At 45.2% G+C, this 12800-nt stretch overlaps 1 protein-coding gene across 4 annotated transcripts in view; it reads right to left on the bottom strand.

The window, feature by feature from the left end:
* Positions 1 to 12800, bottom strand: part of KIAA0513 (KIAA0513 ortholog) — a 69794-nt gene that overhangs the window by 35501 nt on the left and 21493 nt on the right. The window contains exon 2 of one of the 4 annotated variants that reach the window (XM_066241998.1): positions 7131 to 7193. The exons of 2 other annotated variants lie outside the window; for them this stretch is intronic. The gene's annotated coding sequence lies outside the window, so the exon portion shown is untranslated. Of the gene's footprint in view, positions 1 to 7130; positions 7198 to 12800 lie in introns of those variants that run through there. One more of the 4 variants, XM_066241999.1, reaches the window with a different exon arrangement.

Raw genomic sequence — 12800 nt, 5'->3', positions numbered from 1 at the left:
ACATTTTTTTTAAATGACTTTCCCAAAATCTGAAGGTATCCATTAAATCAATTCGGTACAGGTAGACATCTGGCCGGAGCATGCTACTAGCAGGTGAAGTAAGAGCCCCCTAGTGATGCAGGGATGGAGCGCCACACACCTGGACATGCCCACGGGGTCTGTCCCCCTCAAATAGCAGATGTCCCAAAGCACTTTTGGCAAGCACCGGGTCACAGATTGTTCATGGCTGCTTTCTCTGAGGAGCACCTGAAGTGCCAACATTCTGATCTGATCATCCAAACAGGAGCCACGTGCTGAGGCTCCCAGCGGGGCAGGCTGCCCTGCTGGAAACCCTGAAGAGGCTGACTCATTCCCTGAGCTAGAACAGCAGCAGCATCTTCGGCAGCTGCATGGGCTTCCTGTGAGGAGCACTGCCCAGTGAGGACAAGGATGGTGGCAGCTCCACACCCCCCTCCACCACCGTGTGCAGGCACCTGGGTCCCACACAGGATGGCCTTCCTATGGCAGCTGGCTTGAAAGAGAACCCTGCACATGGGAGTATGTATGGACCAGCATCTGGCAGGAGAATAGTACTCCTGAGCGTCAGGGCTAGTCTCCAGTTGGCTGCACCTCTTCATGGTCCAGGATTAATGACCTTAGGACCATGCTCCCCCAGTGGAAGTTCCCTGGGAGTCAGTAGCCTTGTCTGTCTCCTTCACTATAAGATTCTCAGGTCCAGAACAGTGCCAAGCTCACAGGCGTTGCTCAGTGAATGTCTGTGGTTGAAAACTCACAGGTCAGGGTTCAAAGGTAATCTCCATGGCCACAGGCTGCTTCCTCCACCTCCGCTGTTAGTTTGCAAAGTCAGCTGGCTCGCCCCTGCCTAATCATCACCACACACTTCCTCTCATTGCCCTTGGTGCTCAGAGAAGGGGGAGAGCAGCTTAAGAAAAAACAGTCGGAAAAAACGCTGCACTGCCAATATATTTGTAACCCAAAGAAGAAAAAACTGTAGGGTCACTTATTGATCTTTCAGTCAACAAAGTGTGTAAGCCCTGCCCCTCAGCCATTCTGCTAGGCTGCATGAGAGACCACCCACATAGTTTCTGACCTCGATGAACTTCCCACATAAGGCACAAGGCAAAGAAAAATTATTCAACAGTTCAGCTGAAACACAAACTTGTTTTCTGTGTAGGTGCTGTGTGCAAAGCACTATGCAAAGAAGGGTAATTGACAGGCTGTCTTTAAAGAGTGCGCACCTAGTAAGGAGAATAAGACAAGTAACTATGTGATCAGGCAATGAGCACCAGCAAAGGAGGCACCAGGGCTGGGGGAGGTGGTGGCTCAGAAAGTGCAAGACCACACCCAAGAGCAAGGCTACTGTCAGGGAGGACTGCTGAGCGACAGCTCCCTGAAGTCGGGATCTGTCGCTGTATGTGGAGGTGGGAGGAAAGCGTCCCCAGAGAGCCCTCCACAGCAAAACCCTGCCGCTCCCCCAGGGTGGGCTGTGAAGCGGCATGCCCCTCTCTCCAGTTTGTGGAAGGTAACGAATTACCACTGCAGAGTGGCCTCGAGAATAACTCAAACACCCTCTTGTCTTAAACCTGAAACAGGGAGTTCCAAAGCATTCAAAAGATTTCTGATGCCAAAATGTAAAGAAGTGGCCTCCCAGTGACATCCCTGACCTGAAGTAGCACAGGGTGGGGGGTCTGGGGAGAACAGGGTGTCTGTGGCAGTTCAGGACCCACGTTCAGGACCCTCATGGCATCCATGACAACACAACCCCCAGCTCCCTGGGTTCCAGGTGCCTGCTGGGACATACCTGCATGTGGACAGGTGAAACTGATTGGCTGTAGCTCCCAGGAGAGTCCAGGTTAGAAGTGGACTTGGTGACCGTGAACCAGAGCACATACCCAGCACAGAACTACTTTGAGAGCAGAGAAGGGCTCAGCTGCACTGCCAACAATGACGAGAGTGTGGGGAGCAGAGAGGAGCTGCTCCCAGAAGAGTAAGCACAGACTATCCCAACGCTCTGCACAAGGCACCGGGCTGGGGATTTGAATCGGGGCTGAGTCCACACTGGTCAAGGAGACTGGAATTGAGCATGTGGCCACCACAGCGATGAGTTAGACTCAAAGCCTTTACAGAGCAAGTCTCTGAATCATGGCCCCTCATTTCTAAGGAAGAGAAGGTAACAGGTGGGGAGAGGTGAGAGAGGGCAGATGTAAAACTCATTTCAAAGAGGAAGACGGCTGACTCTGAAATAGATTTGGGGAGATAGGCATGTCAGGGAGTACCTAGAAAGAGGTTGCTAACAGCTGGCCCTGTGGGCACCGCGGAGGGGAAGCGGTGAGGACTGAGGTTAGAACCTGATGTCAGACTACGCTCTGGCGCTGTAGCGTGTCTTACAGGCTGATCGATAAAGGGGTACTGTGGAAGGAGTGCATGGGGTGTTAGCACGGTACCTGACGATGCCTGACAGCTTTGAGGACAGGGCAGAAAACATGGCCTGAATGCTGTGAAATTAGACGGATTTATAAATACTGGATTTGATTACCCTGAAGTATATACTTTGGGGTGGTCTTTTCCTCCATTTTAAGATCTCTGAAATTGAATGTGCCTTATCATTGCTCCCTGCCAGGCCTATCATGATAAAGTTGTCATTGTCTGGAGGCAAGGGTGGGCTCTCTTTTTTTAAGCAATTAAAAATAAATTCAAAAAGTATTTGCCTGACCAGGTGGTGGTGCAGTGGATAGAGCATCGACCTGGGATGCTGAGGATAAGGTTTGAAAACCCTGAGGTTGCCGGCTTGAGTGTGGGGCTCATCCAGCTTGAGCACAGGCTACTAGCTTGAGCACAGGGTCGCCAACTTGAGCACATGGTCATAGACATGATCCTCTGGTTGCTATCTTGAGCCCAAGGTCGCTGGTGCTGCAACCTTGGGTTGCAGCCCAAGGTGCTGCAACCATGAGCTGATGCTTCTCATATCTCTCCCTTCCTGTCTGTCTGTCCCCCTCTCTCTCCATGGCTAATAAAAAAAAAAAAATTCAAAAAGTACATAAATCAGGCCCTGGCTGGTTGGCTCAGCTGTAGAGCATTGGCTCGGCATGTGGAAGTCCCGAGTTCGATTCCTGGACAGGGCACAAAGGAGAAGCGCCCATCTGCTTCTTCACCCTTCCCCCTCCCTCCTTTCCCTCTATCTCTCTCTCCCCCTCCTGTAGCCAAGGCTCCACTGGAGCAAAGTTGGCCTGGGAGCTGAGGATGGCTCCGTGGCCTCGGCCTCAGGGGCTAGAATGGCTCCAGTTACAACAGAGCAACACCCCAGATGGGCAGAGCATCATCCCCTGGTGGGCATACCAGGTGGATCCTGGTTGAGCACATGTGGGAGTCTGTCTGCCTGCCTCCCTGCTTCTAACTTCAGAAAAATACAAAAAAATAAAATAAAGTTTTGAAAGTACATAAATCATAACCACATCACTCAATGAATTCCCTCAAAGTGAATATTCTATGTAATCACCATCCAACTCAGGAAGCAAACATGCCCCTCCCCCTTAGGCCCCTCTCTTGGTAACACCTCCTCCTCAAAGGGAAATGGAGGGAGCACTCCATAAAGAGCATGTTGATGGCAAAGACAATGGTATTTTACCCAAGGACTTGGATGGCTCTGAGACAACTTCAGAAGAATGGGTCTCTCTGAATGTAAAGAAGTTTTAGAAGTGCTTTAATCAATTTATTCTTCTAGGCAAAAATTAATGAATGGGACTACATCAGACTAAGAAGTTTTTGCTCAGCAAGAGAAACTGATAACAAAATAAACAGAAAGCCAACTAAATGGGAAATGATATTTTCAAACAACAGCTCAGATAAGGGCCTAATATCCAAAATATACAAAGAACTCATAAAACTCAACAACAAACAAACAATCCAATAAAAAAATGGGAAGAGGACATGAACAGACACTTCTCCCAGGAGGAAGTACAAATGGCCAACAGATATATGAAAAGATGCTCATCTTCTTTAGTTATTAGAGAAATGCAAATCAAAACTGCAATGAGATACCACCTCACACCTGTTAGATTAGCTATTATCAACAAGACAGGTAATAGCAAGTGTTGGAGAGGCTGTGGAGAAAAAGGAACCCTCATCCACTGTTGGTGGGAATGTAAAGTAGTACAACCATTATGGAAGAAAGTATGGTGGTTCCTCAAAAAACTGAAAATAGAACTACCTTATGACCCAGCAATCCCTCTACTGGGTATATACCCCAAAAACTCAGAAACATTGATACTTAAAGACACATACAGCCCCATGTTCATTGCAGCATTGTTCATAGTGGCCAGGACATGGAAACAACCAAAAAGCCCATCAATAGATGACTGGATAAAGAAGATGTGGCACATATACACTATGGAATACTACTCAGCCATAAGAAATGATGACATCGGATCATTTACAGCAAAATGGTGGGATCTTGATAACATTATACGAAGTGAAATAAGTAAATCAGAAAAAACCAGGAACTGCATTATTCCATACGTCGGTGGGACATAAAAGTGAAACTAAGAGACATTGATAAGAGTGTGGTGGTTACGGGGGGAGGGGGGAAAGGGAGAGGGAAAGGGGGAGGGGGAGGGGCACAAAGAAAACTAGATAGAAGGTGACAGAGGACAATCTGACTTTGGGTCATGGGTATGCAACATAATTGAAAGACAAGATAACCTGGACTTGTTGATCTTTGAATATATGTAACCTGATTTATTGATGTCGCCCCATTAAAAAAAATAAAATTATAAAAAAAAATTTATTCTTCTAACACTTTCCTCTTTATTATGGACAAGAGTGATACTTGATAATATATGTCTAAGTGATTCTAAAGGAGTTCTTTCAATACAAAATAAAAATTCTAAGTGAAAAGAAAGCATTGTGGGCTAGTTTAAATAGAAACGTTTGATCTTTCTTCAGAGTGCATAAAATAAAATGGTAAATCTGCCTGACCTGTGGTGGCGCAGTGGATAAAGTGTCAACCTGGAAATGCTGAGGTTGCCGGTTCGAAACCCTGGGCTTGCCTGGTCAAGGCACATATGGGAGTTGATGCTTCCAGCTCCTCCCCCTTCTCTCTCTCTGTCTTTCTCTCCTCTCTCTCCCTCTCTCTCTTCTCTAAAAATGAATAAATAAATAAATTAATTAAAAAAAAAAAAGGTAAATCTTACAACTGATGATGTCTCAAATTCAATGAAATATGGTGCGTGAGCTGCCTTACCCACAGTGAACTTCAAAAGATGTCTCTATTGCTAATGGGCAAAGGACTCCAGTCCAGGCTCTATCCTACACCCTCAATAATGACTCAGATTTCAATGCAAATGACATGTTGATGGAGAACATGGAGGACATACAGCCAGAGAGATAGTGAACTCAGAGAATGCCATAATCGGGACCCAAAAAAGATTGGACAGACTTCAGTGGTGGGCTGAGTCTAAAAGATGACCCTTCAAAACCACAAGATATCACCTCAATTCTGTTAGCATGACTATTATCACAAAGATAAGAGCTAACAAATGCTGGCAAAGATGTAGAAAAAGAAAACCCTGTACACTGTTGATGGGGTGCAGAGACCAGCTCTGTCAAGGATAGTCCAGAGTGTAAGGCGCCACAAAACTTGAAGGAAGCACAGACACAAGATGCAGAAAAGATGGGAGAAGGGGTCTCCCAGCCTCATGGACTGAGAGCCTCAATATGCGAGTCCCCATCGTATATATCTGTCTTCTTTACCTACTTATCATAAAGCTTCAGGACACGAGGTCATCATTCTCTGGTACATCAGGGAAAGCTTGCTTGTAAGCACGTACTTGGGGGAGCTAGAAACTGGTAAATAGAGTGCAGAAGCTTCTTGTGCAGACAATCATGTCAGGGACCCAGCATTCTTAAGTCCACATGAATAATATCTGTTCAAGGCAACATTCCATTCTCAGGCCATTTTCCTATAGTGGGGATGTAAACTGGTACAGCCACTACAGAAAACAGTATGGAGGTTCCTCAAAAAGTTAAAAATAGAGGACCTGGCCGGTTGGCTCAGTGGTAGAGCATCAGCCTGGCGTGCGGAAGTCCCGGGTTCGATTCCTGGCCAGGGCACACAGGAGAGGTGCCCATCTGCTTCTCCACCCCTCCCCCTCTCCTTCCTCTCTGTCTCTCTCTTCCCCTTCCGCAGCCGAGGCTCCATTGGAGCAAAAGATGGCCCGGGCGCTGGGGATGGCTCCTTGGCCTCTGCCCCAGGCGCTACAGTGGCTCTGGTCATGACAGAGCGACGCCCTGGATGGGCAGAGTATCGTCCCCTGGTGGGCAGAGCATTGCCCCCTGGTGAGCATGCTGGGTGGATCCCGGTCAGGCGCATGCGGGAGTCTGTCTGACTGCCTCCCCGTTTCCAGCTTCAGAAAAATACAAAAAATACAAAAAAAAAAAGTTAAAAATAGAACCACCATATGATCCAGCAATTGTACTTCTGGGTATTTATCCAAAGGAAATAAAATCATTATTTCAAAGAGATACCTGCACCCCCATGTTCACTGCAGCATTATTCACAATAGCCAAGACATGAAAACAAACTAAGTGTCCACTGTTGGCCAGGTGGATAAAGAAAATGTGATATATATGTACAAGGGGATATTATTCAGCCATAAAAAAAGAATAAAATCCTGCCATTTGTGACATGGATAACACGGGTATTATGCTAAGTGAAATAAGTCAGAGAAAGACAAATACTGTGTGATCTCACTTATATGTAGAATCTAAAAAGAACTCATAGAAACAGATCACATTTGTGGTTGCCAGAGGAAGCAGGTGGGGGAAATGAGTGAATGTGGTGAAAAGGTACAAACTTCCAGCTGTACAGTAAGTGAGTTCCAGGAGTGCAATGTATGGCTGGTGACTCTGGTTAACACTACCTTATTGTATGTTTGACAGCTTCTAAGAGAGTAGACCTTAAAAAGTGCTCATCACAAGAAAAATACTGTAACTGTGAGCTAATAGATGTTAACTTAAACTGGTGACCATTTCATAATATACACGTCAAATCATTATGTGGTACACCTTAAATATATACAATGTTACACGTCAATATCTCATAAAACTGAAAAAAATAAATAAATAAAAGATACCTCTTGATAGGGAATGTGTTCCTTCCTGGGCATTTGCTGAGGGCCTTCCATGTGCCAGGCATACTGTGGGAGGGAGCAAAGGGGTGATGACATCATGGTTTCTGCCCTTGAGTAACACATAAATTATTAGTGAGAGTGTTACATAAGTCTGATATTGAGAGGCAGCTCATGTGCTGAGTCAATGTGTTTGATGCTAACAACAAAATCTCTAAACTGTCCTCTAGTTGAACTGACAAAAGTACCCGATCCAAAATGGGAGTGATGGTCTCACTCAACTCTGCTTCCACCTGTGAGGCTGCTCCTAGAACAGCCTGTCTCATCCACAGCGTGAGAGGAATAATCACCCTCTCTTCCACTGAGTAAACACATCCAAGAACTCACATGCATTGCTCCCCAAAGCAAACCCATAAAGATGCATTGTTTTGGAAAAAATAATAAACTGGCAAAAGTAATTTAACTTAATTTTGAGGGTTAAACAAAGATTTTTTTATATTGAAAAATTTAGAAAATTTATATCTTGCATACCCCATTAGAAAGAATTACCAGAAGATACATACATGGGAGTGAGTATAAAACCATACAATATAGGCCCTGGCCGGTTGGTTCAGCAGTAGAGCGTCGGCCTGGCGTGCGGGGGACCCGGGTTCGATTCCCAGCCAGGGCACATAGGAGAAGCGCCCATTTGCTTCTCCACCTCCTCCCCTCCTTCCTCTCTGTCTCTCTCTTCCCCTTCCGCAGCCAAGGCTCCAAAGATGGCCCGGGCGCTGGGGATGGCTCCTTGGCCTCTGCCCCAGGCGCTACAGTAGCTCTGGTCTCGGCAGAGCGATGCCCCGGAGGGGCAGAGCATTGCCCCCTGGTGGGCAGAGCACTGCCCCTGGTGGGCGTGCCGGGTAGATCCCGGTCGGGCGCATGCGGGAGTCTGTCTGACTGTCTCTCCCCGTTTCCAGCTTCAGAAAAATACAAAACAAAAAAACAAAAAAACCATACAATATATATTTTCCTCCCACACTAAAATCAACACTGGAAAATAAAATGCCACATATCTATCCAAGAAGATGGACAGCTAACAGCATACTTGGGGGTGAGGGGACAGGGAGATTACAGACATTACCTAGATGTCAGTCAAGTTAAACATTGTATTAAATTTTCTAGTGATAATCCTAACTTGTGAAGGAGAGAATTTATCAATGTAACCATTGACAGGAAAGGGGAGGGGGGAAGCCTAGAACAAAAGATGGCAGGATAAACACATTTTAATTCAATAAATGTGTGTAAGACTTAAAAAAAAAAGGAAAAAGGAGAGAACTATTGAGACTCTGGAGAGCATGTAAAAAATATTAATTAATTAAGAAGCAGCCTACCAGATAATGGTGTCACATGAACAATGGTGAGAAAATCAAGGGCATATACAGTGGGATAAATACCGTATTTGCCCATGTATAAGATGCTCCCATGTATAAGACACACCTCAATTTGTGGGCCTGAAATTTGAAAAAAAAAATTACATAAAGTTATTGAACTCAGTTTTTATTCACCATAAAATTCATATAACTCCTCATCACTGTCAAAACTCCCATCCATTAGCTTGTCCTCCTCTGTGTCTGATGACGAATCACTGTCTTCAACGAGTGCAAAAATAAGCGTGAAAAGCGGGAAATGCAAGTAAAAAAAAAATCTATAAGCACTGTGTAAGAAGCACCCAGTTTTTAGACCCCAAATTTTTCAGAAAAAGGTACGTCTTATACATGGGGAAATACAGTAACTTTTTGAGGAGGGACAGAGGGATCAGATTGTTTTAGTGGCTCCAGAGAGAAGGATGAGCCTAACTGTGGACCCTGGCAAGGCAGCAGTCTCCACCCAGAACACTCCCTCCAGAGTCCCCTTTCCAGGGAAGCCAGAAGCAGAAGGTGGACATCTGCTGTTAGCAGGTTTGTAGCAGGAGAGGCTGTTGAACCACTAGGCAGCGGTAGTCAACCTGGTCCCTACAGCCCACTAGTGGGCATTCCAGCTTTCATGGTGGTTGGTAGTGGAGCAACCAAAGTATAAATAAAAAGATTTAACTATAGTAAGTTGTTTTATAAAGATTGATTCTGCCAAACTTAGCGAAAATCCGACATAAAGTACTTGGTAAATAATTATTATTATATGCTTTAACTTGCTGTCACTCTGCTTTATAAATTTTATAAAGTAAATTTACTTCCCTACTTTATAAATCACCATTACTGTGGAACCGGTGGGCGGTTAGAAAATTTTACTACTAACAGAGATACAAAAGTGGGTGGTAGGTATAAAAAGGTTGACTACTGCCTGACCAGGCGATGGCACAGTGGATAGAGCATCGGACTGGGATGCCGAGGACCCAGGATCGAGACCCCGAGGTCTCCAGCTTAAGCGCAGGTTCATCTAGTTTGAGCAAAGCTACAAGCTTGGACCCAAGGTCGCTGGCTTAAGCAAGGGATTACTTGGTCTGCTGAAGGCCCACGGTCAAGGCACATATGAGAAAGCAATCAATGAACAACTAAGGTGTCGCAACACGCAACAAAAAACTAATGATTGATGCTTCTCATCTCTCCGTTCCTGTCTGTCTGTCCCTGTCTATCCCTCTCTCTGACTCTCTCTCTCTGTCTCTGTAAAAAAAAAGAAAAAAAAAAGTTGACTACCCCTGCTCTAGGGCTTTGTGCCATGTCCACACTGAGATAACATCTGAGGATGCTAGGTAAGGCTTCTGTCCAGTGAGGCTGTCAGAATGGTTATATCTGACAATCACTCCTATTTTATGACTTTCAGGAAGAAGGAAACATCTAAAATGTTCACAGTGCAAAGGAAAGAGATAATGGACCATCTGCTGGTTCCCCAACACAAGGAGAAGTCAAGATGGTATAACTCTCCACAAAGACTTCCTAACAAAACCGTGACATCACTGGGCAGTGAGTGCTGGGATAGACCCTGAAAGACACAGACTCCCCGCCTCACAGAGCATGCACTCTGGTGATCCCGCCTCCCTGGGTTCAGCAACAGTGCAGCAGGCTCTGGAACAACCCCCAATTCACCACAGTGCCAAAATCCAGAAGGGGCCAGGAGTTCAGTGAATCCCCACCGGATTAGAGAGGAAGGAAAAGGGGTATCTGATTATATAAGCAATGGCTCCTCCACAATATAAGTCTTTGAGATTTCTTCATTCCTCAAAAGTTGTTCTAAATCCCAACTCAAAAGTCACCTGACACAAGCATTTGGGGAGACTTTTGGCTCTTTACTGGTGTTTAATTCAACCTAAGAGGTTGGTAAACCCCCTAGTTTAAAGCAATAAGGAAGGATTTGGTGACAGCTGTATTCGATTATTTTTGCTATTAATTTACTGAGTTGGTTCCCCTATAATTAAATGTTAGAATTCACTGCAAGGCACACCCCCACCCCTTAGTGAGCAGCTGTACCTCTTTAATAAAAGGACACAGCTGACAATTCAGGGACAGCTGCATTCAAATTGGATATAGACCCACTTGGCCTTCCATCCTTTTGGGCAATTTGGCAAAATAAATGCATATTGCTCCAAACCCTGGTATGGAAATAGCTGCATTCAATTACTGGATTGGGATAGGCTCCCTGAAAGATCTGGGACTTGGTCTTTCACCAAAGGACCCGTGGGAGGTCAGGGATGGAACTGAATAAACATCCATTCTCTTCCAGCTTGATGCTTTGCTCCCACTGGCCCAAGGCAGGGCCAAAGCAAAGAGCTGTGTACACTGGACATTTGTGTCTCTGGGAGAAAAGGCTTTGGGTAAATCCTTCTGGACACAGGGATCACCTGGCAGGCTGCAGTAAGCGTTCTGGTTAAAAACTGCTAGTACTTGGCCCTGGCCGGTTGGCTCAGTGGTAGAGTGTCGGCCTGGAGCACAGGAGTCCCGGGTTTGATTCCCGGCCAGGGCACACAGGAGAAGCGCCCATCTGCTTCTCCACCCCTCCCCCTCTCCTTCCTCTCTGTCTCTCTCTTCCTCTCCCGCAGCCAAGGCTCCATTGGAGCAAAGTTGGCCCGGGCGCTGAGGATGGCTCTATGGCCTCTGCCTCAGGCGCTAGAATGGCTCTGGTTGCAAAAGAGCAACACCCCAGATGGGCAGAGCATCGCCCCCTGGTGGGCATGCCGGGTGGATCCCGGTTGGACACATGCGGGAGTCTGACTGCCTCCTTGTTTCCAACTTCAGAAAAATACAAACAAAACAAAACAAAACAAACAAACAAAACTGCTAGTACTTGTCACCACTTAGCCACAACATCGTCTTATCTAGCTGGTGGTCAAGGTGCTCCACAATGTGGAACTCTGGAGCTGGTAGAGGCTGCCCACGCAGCTCTCCCAAGGCCACATGCAGAAGGGAGGCTGCTGCTATTCAAAAGCAACCTTGCATTAGTTGTTGGGTTCATCAAGACAGACCTTCTGCTTTAATCAGGCTAGTTTCCTCTCTCTTTGTTTCTATCTCTCTGCCTTTGCCAATGCTTTCTTCATTTCCTACACACACTACCCACATCCTTCTGGTTAATCTCTTGGCACATTCAAAAGCTGCTCTTCAACATAGAGAAGTCTGAAAATTGACATTGTGTTACGCTGGTGTTTTCTATAGGTCATTTACAGTCTTTTGAAATCCTCCCTAATGTTGGAAGATGTTTAACAATATTTTAAAGACTATATCTATTTAATCTACCCTAAACAAATAACCCAAACTATGACCCAAAAAGCCTATATGCAGCATTATTTATAACATCAAAAACTGAAAATAATCTTAATGCTCAAAAAGAAAATTATGTAAATTCTGTTACATAAATTATGGCACTTCACTGAAATTTTTTAGAGATCAGTAACAAAAACATGGCATCATGGAAATGCTTATGTCAAATAGAAATAAAAAAACACAAGGTATAAAATTATCCTCTCCTAGTTAACAACTATGTAGAAGTAATATAGGACAACGCCACCGCTCTCCTGTGTGCCCTACACTGTTGATATAAGGATCAAAGGAGCTAATAGAGCTAAAAATGTCAAATGACTAAAGTACTATACAAATTCTAAATGGCATTAATATTAGGCATCTGAAGAATTTTCAGTACATGAATCAACAGAGCAATCGAAACTGTAAAGATCACATCAGTATCAGAGGCCCTGGAGAAAGAGGCCATTTCAAACATTCTGATTTACAATTTTTACATGGTCTTTCTTTTCATCTGTATCTGTGTCAACATATGTAGATGGAAATTCAGTGATAGAGAGTTAGTGGCATCAACAGTCCACCTGTTGAGAAAGTCTTTTAACAAAGCAAGAGTTGCTCTTGCAATAATGAAGGCTTTGCTTTATTTGAGAGAGTGAGTGACTGAGTGAAAGCAAAAGAGAAAGAGAGAGAGAGAGAAGTCTCCTTGAAGAGATAACTTCTCTATCAAGTGCAGATCAGATTCTGGAGCACGAGCGACACACATTGGTGATGACCTGGATACCAGTACTTGGTATCCTAGATTAAAGACTGCTCTCAGAACAATCTTTCTCTAATTCTCCATGTATACTTCCCCCAATGTGCCTGGTGGAGAGAAAGGAAGCTCATTTGCTTACAGTCCAACCATTCACTCCAATCTGGCAGCCTGAGTGGGATCTGAGGAGCTCCCTTCCCTCCTGACAAGGGCAGATAAGTAGAG

Source organism: Saccopteryx bilineata, chromosome 9, assembly GCF_036850765.1.
Source record: "Saccopteryx bilineata isolate mSacBil1 chromosome 9, mSacBil1_pri_phased_curated, whole genome shotgun sequence".
In the NCBI taxonomy this organism is placed as follows: Eukaryota; Metazoa; Chordata; class Mammalia; order Chiroptera; family Emballonuridae; genus Saccopteryx; species Saccopteryx bilineata.
Note: the sequence above shows the minus strand (reverse complement) of the source record. Positions and strands in the feature narration are given on the sequence as shown.